The sequence below is a fragment of the Raphanus sativus genome, chromosome 2, assembly GCF_000801105.2.
Source record: "Raphanus sativus cultivar WK10039 chromosome 2, ASM80110v3, whole genome shotgun sequence".
In the NCBI taxonomy this organism is placed as follows: Eukaryota; Viridiplantae; Streptophyta; class Magnoliopsida; order Brassicales; family Brassicaceae; genus Raphanus; species Raphanus sativus.
Window position 1 is genome coordinate 12,993,203 of NC_079512.1, and position 12,434 is coordinate 13,005,636.

The 12,434-nt window shown below is 41.0% G+C and overlaps 1 pseudogene; it reads left to right on the top strand.

The window, feature by feature from the left end:
• Nucleotides 1-993: 993 nt before the first annotated feature.
• On the top strand, nt 994-5,436 carry LOC108830743 (uncharacterized; annotated as a pseudogene).
• The last annotated feature ends 6,998 nt before the right edge of the window (nt 5,437-12,434 follow it).

Genomic DNA, 12,434 nt, shown 5'->3' on the forward strand with positions numbered 1-12,434 from the left:
TGAAAATTAGTCTCTGTAGTTATAATAAAAGTTTAATAAAATTGTTTGATATAAAATTTAAATTTTCTAATTAAAATAATATAGAAGTGGATCATAATTTTTTTCAATTTCAAAATCTTACCATCCCTTAAAAACAAAGAAAATTAATTTATAAATACATAAAATATATAAACATATTTGGAACTATAGTTTCTACTAAAATAAATTTTGTTAATAATATTCTTGCGTCGTTTTTGTTTATTTCTAGAGCTTGACCCATGATCGTATAAATATTCGATTTCACTTTAATTTTTTCCTTTGTACTAATGGTGTACTATATATATATATGGATTATAATTAATTGGGTTTAAAAGGTCTGGTTTATAAATGATTGATTTCAGTTGGTATACTACTGGTTTTGAAGACAATGATTTTGTGTGATTCAGTTACATCAAAATACGTGTAAATTTGTAATATCAATTTATATGAGAATGGGCTAAATTTGTAATATCAATTTATATGAGAATGGGCTGGTCATGGGCTGTTGTTAAGCGACAAAAAACTTCTTAATAATGTATTAAAGAAATAATCTTAACGACAGTGGCATTTTATGTAATTTTATGGAAAATCCATGGTTAAATACTAGTTGTACTTTAGTAGATTAGATAGGAAGGAATGAGATCATCTGCTGCGGCCTTTTATTCATCACGTGAACTAAGAGCACCATATCCGGAGAATGGCCTAAATGTTACATTGTTACCATTAATACCAGTATGCTCAGCCTTGCTCTTCAGCTTAGCATCAAAGGTATTCGAGCTCTCTTCTACTGATTGAGGCTTAGCAGCCATAAGAGCTGGCCCTGTTCCCGACTCCTTGTAAGCAACCGTATCCTTCACACCTTGATCATTAATCGTCAGAGGCTTTAGTTGTTTCTCTTTCCTCACCGAGTCCTTGTTAAAAGCTTGATACCTTCCTCCGGGGGCATGATACAGACGTAAGCATAAGGTTTGTACCATGTGTCTCTTGGATTACTATCTCATTGTACACAAGATGAATGAGAGGATCGCTGAACCCAAGAGTATGAACTAGTTTCTTCTTTGAAAGACTTAGAAGTTTCTTCTTTGAACGTCAGTCTTCCTCTAGCGTTGTTGGAGCAGACACATCATTTTAATGTTAAAGACAAAGGAAAGGGAAAAATGAATATATTAGTTGATTATCAAAAAATAAGAGACTTTTCTTTGTATATATTCCATTTATCAAACCAGAGATGGTATGAAAAACAAACATGAATAGAACAATCAATGTACTAGAAGCACCTAACCATACATGAATAGAACAATTAATGTATTAGATGTTCCTGTGAAAAGATTTTGCTGTTTTATCCAATGAATCAGACGATAAATTTTCAGAACGGAATAATATTTTGTTTTGTAAAAATTGTGAGTGTATATGAGGGATGCATCTTACTATCCTTTGTATATTGGTGGAAGAATTGAAGTAGTTGTCATGGGTAGAAATAGCAAAACTAAAAAACATAAAAAGGTTTTCTGTAATTCTTGGAAGTTTGAGGAAACGGTCCGAATAATACGAAAAAAAACAAATAGTGGAAAGCGGGGGCGTGGATTGTCAGTCTTCTTAACAGGTTTTACGTCTCTAGACTTTTTTTTTTTTTTTACGTCTCTAGACTTCTCCCTTGGATCTTCCTTGTATCGTCGTCAATAGATCAAATTGTGGGAAGAGTGAAATATACAGTATATATTTTCTGCAGATCGAAACCCTAATTTTGTTTTCCCAGTTGCTCCTTCCTCCCCGCGTTGGTCTTTGCTGTTTATAATTTCCGATGGATTGGTAGAGTCCTTGTGTAACAAATCAGGTTTCCAATGACTGACGAGACTAGCCTTCTGGACTTTATGCTAAGCTAGCTTTCTTTCTTGGAACCTTCTTACTGTACATATATATAGCTTCGACCTGGATCATGCGGTCTCTTTTGATTTAACTTCAGGCTCTGTAATATCCAAATTATAACAGTAGAGAGCAACTCGAGACACATATAGTGGTGGTGTTTCTTTTCCAGCTAAGTTCTTGTGGCTGGTGAGTATAGCTGATGAACCATAGTTTCCCATGGATCAACTTTTCGGAACCAATGATGAATCCAATAAGTAAGTGTGTTTGATCTGATCCTCTCTTTACTATGTTTGACAGACCTGCTTATTGCTAATTTTTTTTTCTTTTTTGGGTTGAATCAGGAAACCAAGAGTTTCATACACGAGAGAGTTTCTATTATCCTTAAGCGATAAAGATGTTTGTAAGAAGCTTCCAAATCTTCCAAGTGAATTTAATGATTTACTCTTGCGGTTAGTCTATATTTTATCTGAAATGTACTTTTAGGATTTTTTAATATATGATCCGTGTACTCGTATTATGTATATGGTTTAGAGAGCTCTCTGTACACTCTTTAAATGTGCAGTGACTCCCAAGATCCTTCACCTGGCGATTTTGTTACCCACGGCCTGAGGCGGAATGACTATAGTTCATCACCTCCCACCAGAGCCAGGGGTGAATTTGGTAGTAACTCTCGCGGCAGTCATGGAAGATGGGAAGGGCGCTCTGGTGGCTGGACTGATAAAGATGCTGATTCACATTCTGACCGGGACCCAGGTAACCTCTTCTTCTTCTTCTTCTTGATAATTGATAAACTTGATATTGAAGTGTATATTTTGTTAGGAGAGCCTGGAAGGCGTTCTGGCATGCCATCTCGGAGGCCTTGGCAATCACCGGAGCATGATGGACTTCTAGGCAAAGGTTCTTTCCCGAAGCCTTCTGGGCCCAGACCTCAATCTAATGACTCGTATCAGCTGAGTAGAACCAATGAACCTTACCATCCTCCTCGCCCATACAAGGTTAACTGCCCACTTTTCCTTTTTAGCCAGTTTGGATAGTCCTTAGTATTACTGATTGCTGAATGCTGCTCCTGGGTATCATGAGTTCCTGAACCTCTCCTGTGCATATGTAGGGGCACCTTACACTCGACGTGACACTAGAGACTCATTAAATGATGAGACGTTTGGTTCTTCTGACTCTACAAACGAAGATAGAGCTGAAGAAGAAAGAAAAAGAAGAGGTATATTCACTTAAATCTATATAATAGTTAACTCTTTCCACATGCGTGTTTATGCCAATCTTTAATTGACAATTTTAACTTCATATCAGCTTCTTTTGAGTTGTTGAGGAAGGAACATCAGAAAGTATTCCAGATTTACGTAAAAACGACTTTGATTTTACTGAACTGCTTGGGGAGTCCAAAGATGAAAAAGAGCACCAAAGTAGAAGCGGGGAAGTCAACAACAATCCATCATTTTCTGGTTCTAATAACCACTCTTTTCCTCTCAGAGTAATGCACTCAGACCGTCTGTACCTCCTGGTTTTGCAAGCACAGTTTTGGAAAGAAAGCAAGGGGACAAACCTCAAGTAAGTTGCTGTCTTTCTGACACATGAACCCAGTAGTGTGTTCCATGAAATTTTCATATTTGTTTGCATATTGATTTTCAAATTTTTTTGCTCCATTTATAAAGGTATATCTACTCTATTATTATTTTATGTTTTTTGAATTCCATACAAGAAAATGAGCACAATTAGTTGTAATTTTTTTTCAAATTCTCATGCTACGACAGCTTATTCTTGAAAATACTACTTCATTGATGTCATTGATATGTTCTAGAAGAAAGCTAATTCCTCAGTTACTACTTCGTTGGTTTTATTTGATCATTCATTTCCTGCTAATCAGTCAGAATTGAAGTTTGACTTTGGTGACCCTTTTCGTTTTGGTTTATCTTTTCCTTGTAAATGTTTTGTTTGGATGTATTCTGTGATTTATACTTGAATTTGCAAAACAGTTTATAAGTCCATCCTCTTATCTTTTGTCGCACCATTTATTTACTGATTATCCACGCTATTTGCAGGCTGAAACGTCTCAACATGAGCATAGTCCTTTGAATCCCAAAGGCATTAATATGGTAAATGGAACGAATGGAGAAAAACCCTCAGTATTTAAGATAGGCTCCGGTGAGATGCTGGTAGAAGATGAAGCTGTCCGTGTCAACTCCGGTGACACAAGTGAACATGCTGTTACTTTGTCCTCATTTCTAGGAATATCTACACATAATACAGTTAATAAGGACAAAAGTTTTGAAAAGCTTTCCTCCATCTCAACTGCTGCTGAGGTTCCAGGATATCCTAGAAAATTTGAGCAGGCTACAGTGAAGTTGGACCAGAAGAAAAGCTTGGAGATTTCGAATGGGCCATCAATTCTGGATAAGATATTCGACACCGCTATAAATTTGAATAGTGGTGACTCTAGTATTACCCAGGTGATCTTTTCTCCTATCTAATTTCAGTTAACTCATTTTCCCTGAAAACTTAAATTTTTGCTCCCATGATAGCTTTTGCATTTATGCTATCCTTATGTTATCTGGATTTGATATGCACTTCCATTTTGGGGCCGATGCATAATTAATTCTGATGTATTAGTAACCAAACAATGGTCCATGTGTTATATAAAAAAAGTTTCGAATGCTTTTTTACTCAGGAAATAACGTTCATGTTTCATTGCTTGGAATTCGAATAATCTCACTTAAACTGACGAATGTCAGACATCCTTGTAGAAAATTGTTGAAAGAGTAGAAGAGACACGGAGCCCTCAGACTGTTAAATCGTCAAAGTTCGCACATCTATTTCTTGAAGAAGGTAATCAATCATCCACTGAATGATATGCTGAGTGATATGATACAAAAAACGATAATGCAACATCTCTTTAAAAAAAAAAAAAGTTTTAATCGGTGCAGATAACAAGCCAGTCGAAGATCTCCCATCCAGCAGGCCACCAGGAGGCTTACTGTCACTACTTCAAAGTGCAGATAAGTTGCAAACCTTTGACACAAAAGCTTCGAAGGATCAAGGCCATGCCACTAAAAACATTGATAAGTTAAGCAACAGTTCCGCGAGTAAGTCAGTAACAGCTGCTCCACCTGTTCTCACTTGCGAAGACCTTGAGCAGTCTATTCTGTCACAAGTCGATGAAAGTGATACGTATGGAGCACAGCATCCTCCAATCATCTATCAGTACAAGAGAAGAGGCCAAGCCAAAGAGTAACGGTAAAACAGCACAGCTGTCTTGAGTTTGGATTATTTGGAGTTTGGAGTATTAGGAGGAAGGACTAAAGGAATAAAGAGGTCATGTGCTATATGGAGAAGGATACATGGCGTGGGGGAAGTAGTGTCCTGTTGTGACTCACAAGATAGTTGTGGGCATTCACATGAGTCTTAGGCACTATAAATAAAGTAGTAGAGGGTATGTCTTTGTTATCATTTGTTTGGTCAAGTTGTAGTAGGAGAAGAGAGTCCTTAACATCTCTGTGTAACTTGGCTTAAACCTATCAATAAAGTAGTACTTTCTTTTTATCACAAGAGTTCATACAAATAGATAGGTTGTTCCTATCAAATTGGTATCAGAGCTTGTAGATCCGAAGGACAAGATGCCCCCTAAGAAAACCGACGCAGAACAAACCGCGGAACAGATGCAGCAACAGATGGGCCGCATCACTCTCCTGGAGCAGAGCTTGATGAAGGTCGACACGATGGAACAGACCTTGTCAACGATGCAGCAACAGATGAGTGCTTTCTTTGGGCGATGGGAGCAGGAGAAGGACGAGCAGTTGAGGGAGCAAGCTCGTTCGCTCGAAGTCGCCAAAGGAAAGGCTCATCAGGTGGAGGAGACACCAGCCGAGGAGGAACGAACACCGGTGACGGAAGAAACCAGCCAAGTTCCGACTAGGAAACCGGCCCCGATACAAGAGGAAGGGTCGGAGAGGAAGGGTTCTTGCTCGCAGGGATCTAACCAGACGGAGAGCTACCACTGTGGTAGGGACAGAGGGAAGTCGCTTACCGACCAACTGGAGCTACCACTGTTCAACGGCGAGCAAGCTGATAGTTGGGGGCTGAGGGCGGAACAGTACTTCGAGCTCAGCGAGTTCACGGAGGAGCAGCTGAAGGCTGTCCGAATGTGTTTCGTGGAAGACGCGTTACTCTGGTATCGTTGGGAGCGAGACAGAGACCCATTTCGGAGTTGGAATCACATGAAAGAGAGGGTGCTGGAACAGTATTCGTCTATGAAGGATACGTCAGCTGGCGAGAGACTCTTGAGGCTCCGACAAGATGGTTCCGTCAAGGAGTTCTGTCGAGAGTTCATCTCACTGGCGACGAACGCACCAGAGGTCACAGACGCAATGTTGAAAATGGCGTTTATGTCCGGCCTGAAATCCAAGATAAGGGCCGGCGTAAGGATGTTTGAAGTGACGATGTTGCAGAAAATGATGAAGGTTACTCGAAAAGTTGAGGCTTGGGAGGAAGACGACGACGATGAGACAAAACCCTATGGGGGCTCAACGGGCCGAAATTCCAAGCCCAACAACGCTGGAAGCTCCACATTCCTTAACCGAACGAGTTCCAATGGGCCTGGTTTTCAAAAGTCTAAACCCAACTACAATCAGAGCCCATTGGTAAAGAAAGACAAAGGAGACGCCGGGAAAACAACGATGTATCACAATAGGTTAAGGCGCCGTTCCGCCGCCTTACCCCAGCGGAGATCGAGCAACGGAGGGCTGCGGGGCTGTGTTTCCGGTGCGATGAGAAGTACCACCGGAACCATAAGTGTCCAAAGCCGGAGTTGACCGTGCTGGTTATGTACAACGATGGCAGCGAGGAAGTATTCGAGGAGGAGCCAACAGAGACAGAGGAAGAAGACGAGGTCGAGGCGGTAGTAGCAGAGGTCTCGATCAGCTCTGTCGTCGGTCTGTCTTCTTCCCGCACGATGAAGCTACGAGGAGAGCTGGGAGGAGAAACAGTGGTTGTCCTCATCGACTGTGGGGCCTCCCACAACTTCATCTCAGAGAAAATGATGGCAAAGTTGGGATTGGTTGCTTAGAACACTACCAAGTATGGCGTGATGGTAGCATGCGGAGTTAAGGTTCAGGGCAGAGGAGTGATCAATGGCGTCGAGCTGAAGTTACAGGAATGCACGATTCACACGAGCTTCCTACCCCTCGAGCTCGGTATAGCTGATGTCATCCTAGGGGTCCAATGGCTCGATACCTTGGGAGAGACTCGAGTTAATTGGAAACTCCAGACGATGAAGATTAAGCTGGAGGGTGAGTGGGTGTTACTCCAAGGAGATATGAGCCTTCACTCAGCTGCGGTTTCTCTCAAATCCATATGGAGGACCATGGAGAGGGGAGGTGAAGCAATGGTCGTAGAGTATGGAGGACTGCAAGATTCTGTCGCAGCACCCACGACGCCGGTGGAAGCTGAGTGGCAAGAAGTAACGGAGCAGTATGCAGATGTGTTCCAAGAGCCGACCGGATTGCCTCCATCGCGAGGGAAGGAACACTATATTATCTTAGAGACAGGGGCAAGCCCGGTGAGCGTCAGACCTATCCGATATCCTCAAGCACAGAAGACGGAGATTGAGCGTCAGATTGGTCTGATGTTGGCTGCAGGGATCATCAAGGAGAGCAACAGCCCCTTCTCCAGTCCGGTGTTGCTAGTCAAGAAAAAGGACGGAAGCTGGAGGTTATGTGTCGATTACCGAGCCCTCAACCGTGTAACCGTGGCTGACAAGTATCCGATACCGATGATTGACCAGCTTCTAGACGAACTTCACGGGGCAACAGTCTTCTCCAAGCTCGACTTACGTTCCGGCTATCACCAGATCTTAGTAAAAGCTGAAGACGTTCCCAAAACAGCTTTTCGGACGCACGACGGCCACTACGAGTTTTTGGTGATGCCCTTTGGGCTATCAAACGCACCAGCTACCTTCCAGTCCCTCATGAACGACGTGTTCAGACCTCACCTGCGTCGCTTTGTACTGGTTTTCTTCGACGACATTCTAGTATATAGCAAGACAAAGGAGGATCATAAGGAGCATTTGGAGCTGGTGCTACAGCTTCTGCGAAGGAACCAACTCTACACTAACAGAAAGAAGTGCCAATTTGGTAGCGAGAGAGTAGAGTATCTTGGGCACATCATCTCTGCTCAAGGCGTGGCTGCTGATCCAGAGAAAGTAAGGGCAATGGTGGAGTGGCCTGAGCCTAGAACCATTAAAGGGCTGAGAGGATTCCTAGGCCTTACAGGCTACTATAGGAAGTTCGTGCTCGGGTATGGTAGCATCGCAAGACCGTTGACATCGTTGTTGCAGAAGGATCAGTTCAGATGGGGCGAAGAAGCAACAGTTGCCTTCGTTAAACTGAAAGAAGCGATGGAAACAGCTCCGGTGTTGGCAATGCCCGACTTCGACACTCTTTTTATAGTTGAATCTGATGCTTCGGGAGTAGGGATGGGAGCTGTGTTGATGCAACACCAGAGACCGGTGGCCTATTTTAGCCAAGCTCTTACTGCGAGATAGAGATTGAAGTCAGTATACGAGAGAGAGCTCATGGCAATTGTTTTTGCAGTGCAAAAGTGGAGACATTATCTATTGGGGAGAAAGTTCTTGGTCAAGACAGATCAGAAGAGTCTCAAATTCCTGTTGGAGCAGAGGGAGATCAACATAGAATATCAGAAGTGGCTAACCAAGTTGTTGGGGTTCGAGTTTGATATCACTTACAAGCCGGGATTGGAGAATAAGGCAGCTGACGCACTGTCAAGGAAAGCTGAAGTTGCAGAGCTATTTGCAGTGACAGTACCAACGGCCCTTCAGTTGGAAGAGATCAGTGGGGAGGTGGACAAGGATGAGGAGTTGCAGAGGCTAATCACTGAGTTACGTGAGGATTCAGCGAGGCATCCTGACTACTCCTGGGTCCAAGGAAGGTTGCTTAGGCAAGGGAAGCTTGTAGTGCCAAAAGGATCTCCGTTGGTAGCGCTAATAATGCATGAGTATCACGACAGTAAGATGGCGGGTCACGGCGGGGTGCTTAAGACACAAAAGAGAATTGGAGAAGTGTTCAATTGGAAAGGGATGATGACGGATATCAGAAGATATGTGGCGGCGTGTCAAACCTGTCAAAGACAAAAGTACTCCACACTGGCTTCGGGCGGGTTGCTGCAACCTCTACCAGTTCCTGGTCAAGTATGGGAAGACACCTCCATGGATTTTGTGGAGGGACTCCCTAAATCAGAAGGGTACAATACAGTGCTGGTGGTGGTGGACCGTTTCACGAAATATGCCCACTTCATCAAGATCAAACACCCTTTCACGGCGCCAGATATTGCTCAGGCTTTTGTTCAGGGAGTAATCAGGTTACATGGGTTCCCCCGTACGATCATATCGGACAGGGACAAGATCTTTACAAGTCTCTTCTGGAAGGAGCTCTTCAAACTGTCAGGGTCCAAGTTGTGTTTCAGCACAGCCTACCATCCTCAAACTGACGGACAGATGGAGGTCACCAACCGTAGCATGGAGACATATCTGCGATGCTACGCGGGCGATAAGCCTAAGACATGGGCCAAATTCTTGGAGTGGGCGGAGCTGAGCTATAACACCTCTTATCACTCCACGCTACAGATGTCTCCATTCAAGGCTCTATATGGCAGGGAACCTCCGGTACTGCTAAGATATGAGGAAGGATCTACTGCAAATGCCGAGTTGGAGGAACAGTTAAAGGAGCGTGATCGAATGCTGGAAGTCATCAAGGAACAGCTACATCGATCTCAGCAGATGATGAAACAGAGAGCAGACGTTCACCGAAGAGATGTAGAGTTTGAGGTGGGAGATATGGTCTTGGTGAAGCTCTGCCCCTACAGGCAACGATCCATGGCCAAGCGCATCAATGAGAAGCTGTCTGCATGATTCTATGGACCATTTGAAGTGTTAGCAAGAGTGGGACGTGTGGCTTACAAACTCAAACTACCAACGGACGCTAAGATACACCCCACATTCCATGTATCTCAGCTCAAGAAGATCATCGGGGAGCCAGTTGAGACAGTGGCAATTCCACCACAGATGACGTCTGAGGGAGTGATGGAAACTGAGCCAGAGAAGGTGGGACAGAAGAGACAGAACGCAATAACAGGGGAAGAAGAAGTGTTGATCAAGTGGAAAGTGAAGAAGTGTTGGACTAGCCATGACCTTGAATAAAATATTTTTTTTCTCATAATGTAATGTGGCTTGGTCCACAATAGAGAATAAAGACAAAGTAAAATGATGTCAAAATCTAATTGGCCTCTTTAAGGCAATATGAAGTCTCGTATTCAAGCTGATCATCATTTTTATGGTCGAAATTATTCGCACCATCTAGATGGACCCAATGGGCCATAGGGTTCTATCCCTATATGCTCTCCTGGTAGAGTTCAATAAGGTGTTTGGGAGTTTTACATTGGTTGGCCAATGATTATTCATCCCACACTGATGGCAAGCAGATTTGGTCGAGGCCTGGGTTTTTAAAATCGGACTTATTCCCACGGACTTATACCCACGGCTAGGTTGATAACCCTGGCCTCGGCCTCGACTAATGTTGTAGGTGATATCCACGCACACCCTTGTCATCTTTCCATGGCCTTTCGCATGGCCATGGTTTGACTCTTTCATATGGCTTTGTGGCCGTATGTGCCTTAGGCAATGCCTTAAAATCCAGGAGGCCTCATCTCACTATTTCTCATGAGTAACTAATTATTTTGCTTAGCAAGCAACAAACAAGAGATTAAATTTGCATATGTGGAGGAACCATTTTCTCGGTATTATTGCTGAAGCAAAACATTGCTTGTGGAATGTAGAGAATTTCTTCTCTAACATGTCAGCATATGTGATAGTCTCTCCACACAGTTTCAACTATGAAACTATCATGAATAGAGCCGAGTTATACTCATCCACAGACTTATAGTCTTGGGTCTTTAGGTCCCTCAAATCATATAGGACCTTTGGTAATAGCATCGTATTATGGTGATCATTTCTGGATTTAAGTTTTATCCAAAGGTCGAGAGGATTCTCAATAGTGAGATATTGATCATTGAGACTTTCAGTAAGGTGATGGCTTATGATTAAGAAAATCGCCTTGTATCTATCTCAAAAGTGAGAAATTTAGATATAGTCACCAAGATTTAGATTTCAAGATGATTTTCAACATCTGAATTAACATTGCTTTCAAGCATCAAGAATTTATGCAAGCAATAGAAGCCTTAATTTATATGATTTAATTTATATGATTTAATAATGATTTAATAAGGCTTCCCCCAAATCATATAATATATTTGCTTTAAGCATTTCTAGTATGACAATGATCAATTGATCACTGCATCTAGTGATCCTTTTAATTATAATTCATATTTGGATTGATTATATATATGTATATAATTTCATATAGGGTTTCCAAGCTCTTTAGAATTTTGAATAAGGATCAATCACAATATGGATGAAAATCAATCACAATGGTCGAATGATAAATGCATGGCTCAAGAACTAATCAGATGTTCTGTCCTAAGCATTGGACCAAAAATAATATAAATGTGATTCTTAATGCATGAGGATATTTGGTTTTCAAAGATCATAAAATAATAACCGATTCCTTTCCCCCCTTACCGGGTAAACCAAGACAAGAAAATTTATAATTTTCAGCAAATGTCTAAACCAAATTCAATTATATTTTCAATCAATTGGTTTCAAGGAAGGTTTATATTTTAATAAAAGCAAGGATGCTTAATTCTTAATAAACTATATGACAAGAAGATGCATGGAAATGATCAGTTCATGATATGTGAATGATCTAACAATTTACTTATCCATGTTCGATCGGTTTAGGCAGGTTTATAATTTCAATCAAAGCAATCATGCTAAGTTTAAATGAAAACCGATTTGGTCTAATTATATGCAAGCAGAGAGAATCATTTAGATGCAAGCAATATGAATCAATTTAATTGATATGAACTATTATCAGGATTTTTAAACAATATGACAATTGCATTCAAAGTTGGTTCAAGATGATTCAAGATGATTCAAATTTTTACTAAACTTATGCTATCAAGTATGCAACAAGATTACTATATAATTTTAATCATCAATTTCAGGCATGGTAAAAGATCAAGATTAACTATCAACTTATGTGATCAATATTCAATATGATATGAAATCTATTCAAGGTTGGTTCAATTATTTAGCTATCAACCTATATGATCAAATGATTTCATGCATATTTATTCTATCTTATGACATATCAATTTAAAATCAAGACTATATGTTATAAAACTTTTATAAACATTTTCAGTCAAAGATATGCAATTAATAAAATCAAGCAAGCATTTATAAAATCGATTTTCAGTTTATAAAATCTGATTTTGCATTTAGAAAAGTTTTAAAACTCTTGACAGATACAAAATAAAAATTATTGGTCAAGGATATGCAATGAATGATTTTAATTTCGATTTTATAGATGTGTTGACTGAATTTGGGAGATCTGGCCGAAAGTGGCACAGAA